This window comes from Lygodium microphyllum, chromosome 21, assembly GCF_053477565.2.
Source record: "Lygodium microphyllum isolate KBCC chromosome 21, Lygodium_microphyllum_v1.1.10, whole genome shotgun sequence".
Taxonomy (NCBI): domain Eukaryota; kingdom Viridiplantae; phylum Streptophyta; class Polypodiopsida; order Schizaeales; family Lygodiaceae; genus Lygodium; species Lygodium microphyllum.
Window position 1 is genome coordinate 41,391,999 of NC_141155.1, and position 12,907 is coordinate 41,404,905.

Consider the following 12,907-nt stretch of genomic DNA (forward strand, 5'->3'; position numbering starts at 1 on the left):
TTGTTTGGAGATAAGCAGATCCAAACTCACTAATCAGATCAAACTAGCTCAAGACTGAAATGCCCTCACATGAATTCACTGCCACAAAATTCAGAGAAAAACCAATCTGACATATCACTGCTAGTGTCAGCAGAATAACTAACACTCGCCACGATTCTGAGTGACATACTACGATCTTTTTCTTCACAAAACTTGGCCATGCCATAGAAACCTTGTTTTTTTTTTTAATTCAGTGCACCAGAAAAACTATAAGTTCTCCAACAAACTGATATTCAGTGGCAAAGCGGATTGTAGGTTACATCTAACACGACACAAGTACTGACATTCAGCAGGTAGCATAATACAAGTAGAGTCTTGTTCATTGAGGGCACAAGGAACAAACAAATATGTCATCCATACACAATTTCTTTTGGTTAGTTTTTCTCCACTGTACAACACTTCTGAACTCAAGCTCCTTCACTCATTGTTCTTTTTGAGGTACTGATATAAAGAACATTATTGCCTCTTATGAAAGCATCACCATATTTGTTCTTTAGTTGTCCGTTAACATATTCCTCTGTTTGTTCCATGGCAATGTTCATATAACCATCCAGGCAAGCCAAAATACCACTATAATCGACACCAAAATTAAGCTTTACGATTACAGGTCAACCTCGAATGGACTTCAAAAAGTCTGCCGGCGTCTTCACGGATCCTCCTCTGCCGGCCGCTGTCATCATCTCTCCCTCTTTGCCTTCTTCAATCCTCTACATCATCTTGTCTCCTTCACTTTGATCTGTGAATCCTGATCAATCCGATGCTCTGTGATAGGGATTGTGAAGAAGAAAGTGAAGTCCCTTCGTTGGAAGTGAGGGAATTGTATGTCTTGAAGGCTTTATGTTGAGCTGCTTGTTGCAATCGATCCCTGTACAATTGCTCTGTTTCCACCTTCAATTGTTTTTTTACCTGACTGATCATTCCACGGATGGTGGAAGTGTTGCCGTAGATGACAATGCGATAAGATTTATGAAGGCCAAAGGCATGGAAGGTGCCACGATGAAGCTCCCGAGAGCCAGGGAAGCCGCCTCCATGGGTGATGACCTGTCGATCCTCAACATGTTCCCTCCTCGTTGTCAAACGCCTCTCGAAAAAAAACCTCCCACGGCGTTCCAATTCGTGGTCATAATTAGCTCTTGAATCAGCTAATTAGCCTTCCCATTCCGAGATTCCCTGCGCCCCCTTTGTGATTCTCCTCCCATCTCACATAAAAAAGTCAACATATATCTCTGTCTCTTTTTTTTTAGCTCTTGTTCCACAGGTTCCTTCTTTTTTATAATTCTGAAAACATTCCCCACTATAATAGAGTGTTCGATTATACCACAATCAGGTCTACCTTGGCTGAAAACATAACCAATACACTCGGAGAACTCGGCAAACAAATAAGCATAATTTAACCATTGCCTGGGCCCATATGGATGAGATGAACTGATGTATTGAATGATTAATGAGTAGGACCTCTCAGAACTGCTCATGTGATGCTGACTTTTAAGGTTAGCAGCCATCTTGCAAGCACTAATCTGAGAATAAAGGCTCCTTCCAAAAGCTCTGCTGCTGCTGCTGAATTCCCTGTTTTTAGAACATTCATTTCATTATTCCCTTCAATGGGTTGATGGTCCATTGAAGCCTCAGCTTTGAACCTGCAAATCATATATTCTCAAGGTTCTAGGAAATCCTCTTTGGTAGTGAATTCCCTTTCATGTCACCTTTTCTAGTGTTGTCATCTTCTCTATTACTACTATGCATGCCTGAAGGGCTATTACAAATGCCTGCCTGTCTGGATCAACACCCTCTTCTAGCATCTACCAGTATAAATTCAATGCCTTCTCTCCTTGACCTCGTTCAACAAACAATGATAGCATCCACGATACGACATTTCGAAACGGTAAACAAATAAACATACTCTCTGCTTCTTGTATGGTCCCATGTGCTCCATACATACTCACAAGGCCACTGCCAACAAAGACATCTGAAGTATAACCCCTCATAAAAGCATCATGATCCAATGTCTGGCCAATTTCTAGAAACCCAAGTAGAGGCAATTGTTCCTCCCAAACAATAGCTTTTGCATCTGTAAGTGCACCACAGGCTTGAAGGGCAATCGTGTATGTCTGCTCATCACGACTTGTTTCTTCCTCTTGCTTCAAACCTCTCTTCACTATATTACCCACATAGAATAAAAGAGCAAACATAACGACTAAGTATGTACAAAGTATCAAATCACACATACAACTTTTGGGTGGTTTTCACACCTCGAATGCACAGCAATACGACACCGTAGATAAGGGGTTCTTCAAAACTCTTTGCTTAGTAGTAGGTGATATATCCTTTTTACGAAGGGTGAATCCCCCGGGGAGCCAATTTGTACCACAATGAAACGTAAGTCAAGGCATAATCACTAGAGATAGAATATTGAGAGGTGAGTAAGGGAAAGCAAGTATTAGCTTGTTAATTGCTTGAACCTCAATGTTGATCTCCCTACCATTAGGACAATTGCATAAGCAAAGCCCTCTAGTCTGGGAGTTATTAAATAAGTGCATAGAGGAACCACTAAAGCAAGGAATAGCAATTCCACAAGACCACAATATTGACATGCATATACCTAGCCTAACCCTAAACCCTTATGTCTAGAGCTCTATAAGTAAATTCCTTTTGGTAAGGGATGGAGATGCACATAGTCCTCCTAATCATTGTGTTAGGAGACTCTACCCAAAAAGGGATTCTCAACATGGGGGCAGGAGTTAGTATTCAGCCATGCAATTCTACAAGCCTTAGGTAACCCACTTATGGAGGTTGCATTCTTTAATGCTACACTAGCCAATGGAACACATTTGGTGTATAAAGGGATCGGCCTACTAAAATTGTAGGAATCTCGTTCTCATTAAACTTCATTGTCATAAAGGGAGTGAACTTTCATATCCTATTTGGTTGACCTTGAATGAGAAGTGCAGAAGCAATTGAGGATTAGGATAATTTCTTAATGTTCATTGAAAATTTCATGGAAATAGTTAGGATCAAGATAGACACATGGAGGACCTAACCACTTGACATGGATGGCATATCTACCTTATTGAATGGCAATCCTAAAATTTCACCAAACTATGGTCCACTCATGAAGTACATTCTTTGCCTTGACGATGAGCAAGGTTGTATGAATATTCTTGCTACCATTGACTTGCCCTTGTTGAAAAATAAGGATGACTACACAAGGGTAGCTGATAGAGTGAACAATGCAGGACAAAAAGAAGAAAAAAAAATATAGAGAAAAATCCTACCATCAATCCCAATTTGTATGATGACAAGAAGCATGCACATAGCTCCTAGCATGACCAATCATGTGCCTATAGAAAAAAATGGACCTGATAAGGATTTTTTAATTTTTGAAAAATCAACTAAGAAACAACCCTGGTGCAAACCTAAAACTACAAGAGGAGCTCATGGAAGCTCAGTGATAACAATTTACAAAAGCAAACAATCTAAGTTTACTCTACAACTAGGCCCTTCTTGAGAAAAGTGATGATTCAAACAAAGAAGGAATGGTAGATGATGAGTGCTCCTGGGCTCTAAGTTCTTTGCTCATATTCTCGTGTTCTTTCCTTCCGAGGTGTAGTTGATCGGTCATGGACTCGATCTCTTTTCGTTGTTGCTCCCTCTCTTGTCTTCTCTCCTCTTCCTCCATCATTTGCTCAATGGTGGCGGTTCTTGCATCCAATTCCCCATGTTGCATCAGGAGGAGCTTATATTTCCGCTGCATTTGCACAAGTTCTTGCTTTTCGTCCTCAAACCATTGTTTGTAGCTTTCCTCCATGTCTTCTTTTGCTTTCAATTCTTGCTTGAGGTCAAATATTTGCTGTTGTTGCATAGCTATGATGCGGGTTTCTCCAATTGGAAGGCGGCCACTAACTTTTTCTCTGCCACCAACTCAGCCACCGCCACTCTCTTTTTCTCCTTCGCCCTCTCCAATTGGGAGAGTAGCTCAACGAATATTCGTCGTAACTGGCTGGTGGCGTCATTGTTGTATGGGTGGGGGTGGTTGAGGCCTCCACACGCGGACGCTTCTGGTCTTGTCTCAATTCTGCATCCGCGGCTGGCCTTTTTGGTCCCGTGGTCATGGTTTCCGTGCTCTTCCCTTGGGCCATTTCTTTACTGATGAAGTATTGTATCCAGGCCACCAAGTTGGAAACTTCCAAGCTGGTGGAGATACTAGGAGTGAGCATAGTGGGTTCAGTGGAGGGTTCCATGAGGGTGGGGACAGGATGGAGGGGTGCTTTGCCTTTGCCTTCCAGGACTGCGGGTAGCACGGCTTCTAGTGCCTGCGCGCTAGAGCTAGGCCCTTCTTTCCTCAACTGGTTCCAGGCTTCTGGATTGTCTGCCTGGCATTGTTGCTCAATGGATTGGCGTGTGGCCTCGACCAAGTCCTCCTCTTCCTTTCTTCTTAACTCCTCTTCTTCTTCCACAGCTCTTCTTTGCTTTCTTTTTTGGTCTTCTTGTATTCTTCCTCTAGTTTCTCTTTTTCTTCCTACTCTTCTCTTTGTCTCCTTTTAGCTTCTTGCTTTGACGCCTTTTTAGCCCGCTTGACTTGCTCTGTTGTTTCTTCTTCTTCCTGCTTCCTCTTCCTCTCTCTCTCCTCGGCCTCCCCTTGGCGGATTGTCTTTTTGCTTTTTCAAAATCTTCCTTCTCCTTCCTGCGGCCTTCATGTGGTTTCTTTTTCTTCTATGCTACCTTCTTATTGGTTTCCTTGACCTGATTTTTGCTTGATTGCTCTTATTTCCCCTGTCCTTCCTTATTAGTCTCAGTCCTATCGCTTGACCTCTGTGGGAGCTTTCGCTCAACCGCCAAGACCCTCAGACCGCTTATTGTTTCAAGCATTCCAAGCCGAGCACTAATGGCTATCTCTCACATAGCCGACACGCCATCCATATCTACGGGTGTAGTGAGCTTACCTCCATGCCGATCGAGTTACCTCCTCTCCCGCGCACTCCGGTAGCTCCACGATCCAAGTGCAAGGTTCAAGAAAGCTCCATCCTCAAGCTCCACGCTCCAAGCTCCATTGCCGCGAGCAAGAGAAGAGAAGAGAAGAAGAGAGGAGAAGATGGAGAGATTCTCCTCCTCGGTCCCTTGCCCTCACACGCTCACTCCCTCACACTCTCACACTCCCTCTCTCAAGCACAAGCTCAAGCAAGCAAGAACAAGAAGAAGAAGAAGAAGAGGAGAGCTACTTTTTGCCACACACAAGAATGAGCTTTTCATTCACTTTTCAACTTTATATACAAAACCCTAAATCCCTTTTGGGCGGTTATCCCCTTTTTTACATGGCCAGCCTAGGCCCCTTTTTCCCATTGTCCTTCTATCTTCCTAGCTTCGCTTCCTTTCCACTACCCGTCTACATTTACAAATTGCACGGGTGAGAGCCCAGTGCTCCTTGAATTAAACCATGATGCGCTTGCCCTCTTTTACAAAAGTTTTGACTTGCACTTTTCCTTGTGCGCCTTTTTCCCTTATTTAGGACTCTTCTCCTTGTGCGTCTTTGTCTTCTGTTTCTCTTTGCCTTGGCTTTTCTCTTTGTCTTCTGCTTTAGCTTTTCTGTATTTTCCACCTTCGTTCGTTTGAGGGTTAACATTACCCCCCTCTTAGACGAGTGCCAGTCCCATAGCACTCACCGTCGTAGGTAGCAAGCATTTATCATGCACCGAAGACGTGGGTGGCAAGGACGTCTGTGGTTGCCATGACAGAGTGTTGGTAGTGGTGGGGAGGAAGGTCATTGGGGGCACATTAGTGGGTTGAGTGGTAGGTGGTAGGGCAATGGGAGTTGGTGGTAGGGCTGTTCTTTGGGGGGGTTGCACTGATGGAGTACAAGTGGCGGTTTATTGGGGATTCTAATGCTGATTCTTGGCAGGCTTACAGGGTGATAAGGATAGGAATTCAGAATTGAGTGTTGATGAAGAGAAAACGACACCTTCATTGGAGTCTTTAATACCTGCAATTGAAAACCTCTCATGTGGTCTCTCCCTATGGGGTAGTGCTAGTCTTTTTATCGTGCACAAGACATATTTTGATTAGTTTGGGAGACAGGTCAAACTCTAAGCAAGCGGAGAGTATTGTCGTGCACTTGAGGACCCAAACTGTGTATATACTTCGGTGCAGATATTATGTGAGTGCTCGTGCATACTTAGATATTACGTAGTTAGAAGACCGCGGGCTAGTTTCTCGTAACAATGTGTTGATGAAGCAAAGTTGTCCATGTTGAGAAGAAGTACACGTGAAGGTATATGAGACATCCTTTGCATTGTGAGTGCACAACATAGCATAATTGAATATAGGGACACTGCACTTTCGGTAGCTAGAAGCTATTGGACTTGCTTGATGAGGACGGTGTACATTTCATGGCCAATCGTGCGGTGCTTACCACAATTGATTGCAATGGTATTAAGGCAGAGTGCAAGAGGGAATTGTGTAAGTGGGTCAAGGTGACAGGTCTAACCAAAAGCGAGACAAGCTCCCTAGGTATGTCCTGCCCTTGATGTACCCTGAACAATTGTGGGTGATGCTAAAGGGCTAGGGGACTAGGGATGGAGCCAGTCAATCAAGGTCACTGGAGGTACCTAATTTGAGGACCCCTAGGTGCTATGCTGTGATTGTGGGTGCGTCTTTTCGTTCATTTCTTTTCTTTGTTGTTTTTTTTTTCTTGTGTTTTTTTCTTTCTTTCTTTCTTTCGTTCTCTTCTCTTTTCTCCTTTTTTTTTTTTTTTTTTTTTTTGGACTTGCCTGAGTAAAACCATTACAATATGTTGAGGCCATCAGCCTTTCAATGGGTTGGAAAATGTCAAGCTTCGAAGGCTCAGGAAATGGACATTACAGTGATGATTATGCCCTAGCCTCGTTGTTAGAGAAGTAGTTGTTGAGATGGGGAGATACACTTGAGATATTGCAACCCTCCTTGCAACACACGTGATGTTGGTATAATTGAGGTAATGACTATCGTGAGCCATATATAGAGCTTGACCCAGAAAGAGAGTGTAGCCCATGAGTATGCTTTGGGCTATGCAATGTGGGCGTCGGAAGGGTGATTTTTGCTTTCGGCAACATGGCTTTGCCGTGGCTCTTTGTGGGGTCGATGGTCTTGCGGTGATCGGGCATTGAACACTTTCGCACAAAGACCTGTACCATCCTACATCCACTTGTCACTTCATGAGAGTACATGCATGGTATATGCCGCAACGATAATAAACCAGTGCAACGCAAGGAGACATCACTTATCTGAATTCTATGGTGTTGACTTAGATATTTATCACCTGCGCTTGATTAGCTTTTTCTTTTGCTAAAGACGTGAAATACATGAAACGCAAATATGAAAAGTTCGTACAATTGGGAAACATGTCAACACTTAACCATTTAAAGACAAAGAGTCTTGGCCAGGTAGCTTTTAATAAGCCTTTATACAACATAGGGCTACTCTATTTGTACGAGGCGGGGCGAGTCTGAGTGGTCGGGTGATTGGGGCTCTGCTGGTGCGGGGCTCCCGTGGGGTTGGGCAGGGAACATGTCGGCCGGGACATGAATGGTGTAGTCTCGGGCCGCCACCATTTCCAAAATGCCTTTAAATAGTTCATTGAATTCTTCCCTATCCCGAGCTACCTTTTCTACCCTTGAGCATCTAGCCCCCGAGCGTACGTTGGGGGTTTATGCTACTGGTATTACCACATTGTGTGCGCCTCCTTGAGGGTCCACTCCCCTGGCCCGCGGATTCTTCGGCCTTCTCCAGGGTGGTATCACTTAGGGCCGCGTTTCTTAGCGTACATTTTAAGAGTGGACATGTAGTGCACCGGCGGAGGGGCATGTACTGCATGTTTCCGTCGGCTCTGCTACCTAACGTCTCAGGACCCTGGGCTATATCGACTGTTGATGTGCTTGGTCGGGCCTCATCATTTCCCTTCTCTAGAGGGTCCTCATGGGACCTAGTCGTGGCCTGCAGAGTAGCCTTGCCGAGTTGCATGGGTACAACTGTCTCCCTTTTTGGGAAATTCTAGCTCTTCCATCCGTTCACCTGTGCTTAACTCCTCTAGCCCAAGTTTTAGGCGCTTTTGAAGTACTGGAGTTGTTAAGGAGGTAGATCGCGACACCTCCTTCATAGGTAAACCACTAAAGACACGTTCCGCAAGGGGCCTTATCACGGCCAAGGGCTGTGACTGTTGTGATCCTTGATTTGCAGTAGTAGCAGCTAGTTCAGTGGACTTGCTACTATTGGTGGATTGTGGTGTCAAGTCCTTAGGGCAATTGGAAGTGGTCATTGCTCTTAGAGCATTCACTTGCGTAGATCGAGTATCAGTTGAGCTAGCCATTGTGGATTGCATAAGCATATCCTCAGGTTGAGAGCTAAGGGGGGTGTCATGTCCGACCTCTTGGACATTTGGAAGCTCTGATATAGGTAGAGATTGGGATCGACTAGCCGCACTTGACAAGTGTTGTGCTTCCCGTGTCTATCTAGGGGAAGAGGGTGTAGGAGACCTAGGACTCATAGGTGGGCGTGGCACTAACTGAATGATTTGCTCAAGGCTATTAGACGATCGTGTCATTTGCTTTGTTGAGCGAGCAACCTTGCCATGAGCAATGTTGTGCCTATGATACTTGTTCTCCCCTTGGAAAATCAAAGGCTCTTTGGGCACTAATGATTTTTGTGCATGTTCAATGGCTACATATGAAATCTGTCTATTTAGCATGCTAGGTTGAGGCTCTTTCCTTCGAATAATCATGTCTAGTTTGTTGCCTCGAGACCTAGAGTCTTTCTTAGATTTCCTCATGTGCTTCATTGCTTTTGATGCACTCTGGCCTTCAACTGATGGAGGCGGTTTAGCAGGGGATTTTGGTACCCAAATCCATCGGTTACCTGCGTAGTATCCTTGAGCACGTAGCAATGCTTTGGATATCCATCGCAGCGTTGTGTTGACCCTCCATCGATGCCTGCATCTATAAGGCTTGGGCTTCTTTTGGGGCCTTCTACGATATTTGTAAGTCCAAAGTCCGTCCTTGGTATTGTCTCTTGACCTTCTTGTTTCAGGCATGGCCTCACTTACTGGTTCTCGTTGTTTGACTTGTGCTTGTATTAACTCTTCCAACAAGTCCTTGCTCTCATAAGCAAGCTTGACTGTTATGTCAGCACCTTTCTTGCCTTTCCCTCGAGGTTTGATGAGATCACCCTTACTAAAGTTGTGACTATTCTCACACCCGGTAGTGTCAGGTGTATCCTCTGTGCTACATAGTCGGCCTCACACTTGGTCGCTCTTTTGAAGGGTCTTCCTAGGAGGGTTTCTTTCCCATAGCTAGCACTATTTGGAGGAACATAAAATAGGATAGGCAAGCTTTCTGTTTCAATTGTCGCAAGGATTTTGCACTTCCCTATGAGTGTTTGTGGGTGTCCCGCATAAGGGCTAAGAGTTGCACTAGTCGATGTGAGCTCTGGTTGGCCTAGTACGGTCCACGATTCATAGGTCAAGATGTTAAAATCTGCTCCTTCATCAATCAGAGCATCGATAGTATGCTCTCTTTTCGTGGTGAGTTTGATCCTAAGATAAGCATGTGGTACTATGTCTTCATCTCCCGGGTCCTGACTTGTAAATTTAAGCCTTCTGATAGATGCCCTTGAGTCCCCACTTGCATGCCCAGACGTGGATTCTCCACCAATGTCTTGCATTGTCTATGTAGTGTTGCTCAAGGTACATCTCTCGTCAAGAGTGTCATGTCTAGTCATCTTGGCATTTGCAGCTTGTTGATGTCACATTTCGCTCTGACTAGACATGGTATGAACACAATGTCTTTGTGTTCTCGTGGTGTGGCCTTTTTGCCCTTGATGGCTAGATTGGCCCATTGAGGTTCTAGGATCTCTGTTTGCCTCTATTCGGGCACGGGCTTTTGATTGCTCTTTTGCAAGGGAGAATCCATGCTCATGTAGAGCCATTGCTACACTAGGGTGCAATTTGGAGGACCTGTCACAATGCGTGTTTTCTCTCCAACCTACTCGAGGGAGGTGCGGAGGGGGCAGAGCCCCCTCTACGGGGGTCCGGAAGGGCAGTCCCCCCCGGCCCGCAGGGCCGTTACGATAAACACCTTGCGCAATTTAGAGGACCGTTTATAGCCAAATTTTGAACTATGTGCTCTAAATTTTAGCCCAGTGATGGATCTGTGATGTGCCTTTAGCTCTACGTAGCCTTTGGGGTCAATCTGGAAGTTTAGATGCGTCAAAATTTGTATTCTAGATACCTATCCGATTTTGGTAGTTTTTTGTCCGATTCTCAGATACGGTGTCATCTTATGAATACCTGCAGTGGGAGTCTGATTCAAGATATACATGGCTGTCATAACAGCCTCAACCCAATAATAGAGCAGCATCTTCTTATTCATCATGGCACGAGCAGCTTCCATTAAGATCCTGTTCTTTCTTTCAGCTACCCCATTCTACTGAGGAGTGTAGCTGCAGATAAGCTACCTCCATTTGCCATTTTCAACCAGAAAATTGTCAACCTCATTTGACACATACTCCCCACCACTATCTAATCTCAAGCAAGAGATATAGCAGTCAAATTCCTTTTCAACCTGCTTTTTAAACTGCTGAAAAACAGCAAACACCTCATCCTTTGTCTTTAAAATATAGACCTAAGTATAGCGACTGAAGTCATCAATGAATGTTACATAAAGAAACATGCAATACATCATGCAAATTTTTCTTTCTGCCATCATGAACCACAAGAGGCACTTTGCTTTTATGCTCAATGCTATGCTGCGTATCATCACCTGTACAGACATAGCCATGTTTTTCAACCACCATATCAGTAAACCAATCACTGTGAGGGGTCATGTGGTTCGATGCCTTTGAATCAATGTACCAAACTGCATCATCAGTGCATTTTTCAACAGCCCTGCCTTTTACATACTGCATGGCAAATAGTTTATCACATGAGAAATCATCTCCTTGATTAGACGTAGCAAAATGTCCATGTTGTTTGCCCTTCTGATTGCCCTGCTTCTTCCAGCAGTCCTTGGCAATATGCCCATACTTCTCGCAATAGTGACAATCCTTATTCCTATTGGGATTGTCAGATGGGCGCTGCTGCTACCAAGAGCCTCTACCTCTAGGACTAGATCTCCCCCTACCTCTAAAGTTTCCACCACCTCTTGCATTCGATACCTGTTGGTTGTTATTGCCATAGGATGCATTCTGCAAGCCTCCTCTGCCAGATCCATAGCCTCTACCTCGGCTGCTACGGCCGCACTGATTCGAATAAAAAACTGCATCCTTATTTTTAAAACTGCTTGACCTTGTAGCCAAGCCAAGTTTAACCTCCTCATGTATAAGCAATGCAACCATCTCATTAAAATCAGGCATTTCAGCCCTCACAAACACAAAAGTGTCAAAAGACTTGTACTCAAGACCCAAGTCATTCAAAGTCACAACAACCATGTCTTCATCTTCAACCTGTGACCCAACAGATGCCAGCTGACATAATTTGGCACAAGAGGTTGGATTTACATAATCCTGTATAGATCTGCTCTTTCTCTCCATGTTTTTGAACTTCTGCTTCTACTGTATCTTCTGGCATCTGAGATACATAAAGAGAGCCAATGCAAGACTCTATAAGCTCTTTCTATCCAAGCTCGGTGTAATCGTCTCTGATCAACCGTAGGTCAATTTGGGAGCTTAGGTTCAGCTTCCACTCCAGTCACCAACTCCTAGTAGCCTTTCCCTATTAAGAAGTCCTCCATGCGAAACTTCCATATGGCATATTTGTTACTGTTAAGCTTTTCCCCCACTATCTGGGTTATGTTGTCGGTCCTCTCTACATTAGCCATATTGTACCAGACAATATTTAGTCACTGCTTGACTTCCTACAAGCCAACAAGTATGATTGACCAAGTTCAATCCTCAATTGTTTATGATAGTTTTTTGCAATTAATTGCAATAAAAAACCAGGATATTTCAACCCAATGACAGCTCAAAACAGTCCACAAACAAGTGGTCTAACCCATAGGTATAACAATCAATACATATGCTATGTAGTTGCTTCAGCTTAAACTCTTGCAACCTCAATACCAATGTAAATACATACAGTCTGAAAACTGTAAACTGTGAGTAACCAACTATAATTTTAAGCCCAAAAACATTGAGTATACATGTCATACATGTCCCATAACGCTTGCAGCAACTCAAAGATTTATCTCTACATATAAGTTCCCAGTCAAGTCACTCTAACATAGAGTATGACATTTGTTGCAAGTACAAAACAATATATACCTGCTGTATATTTCAACCACTAAAAAAAACAGTCATTGTCAAGGTATTTTAATCCCAAAGACTTTGCAAAATGCCATAACCTTATGCTACCATGTATAGAACTCAATACATGATCTTGACCTCATCCAAGAATGATCTGTCTCCAAGAGTCAGTAGCAATGAAGGCATTTACTAGTTATTTACTGTTCATGACATTCAAGAACCATGTCAAAGCATCTTGCTTCAACTCCATACATCTACTTCAACTTCCTTTTTAATGCTCACAACATTTGAAAGACATATGCAAGTCACCGTATACCGTCATACCAAAGATAGTAGATCGAGCTTGAAGTCTTAACAAATCTTAGGTTATCTTATCACAATAGTACAAAACCATGCTAAATATCTTTTGTGCATAAGCATGTATGTGTTTTTAATACAAACTAGACACCTTGTTCAAGGGATAAGTAAGACACAAGGATCAAATAAAGATACCAATACAAACATGGCTAATCTATTGAATACATTTTGCCTTATAAGTGACATTTAAAAGGATAACATGGATTGTCACATACTTAACACACAACCCCTTACATAATTGCTATTGTAA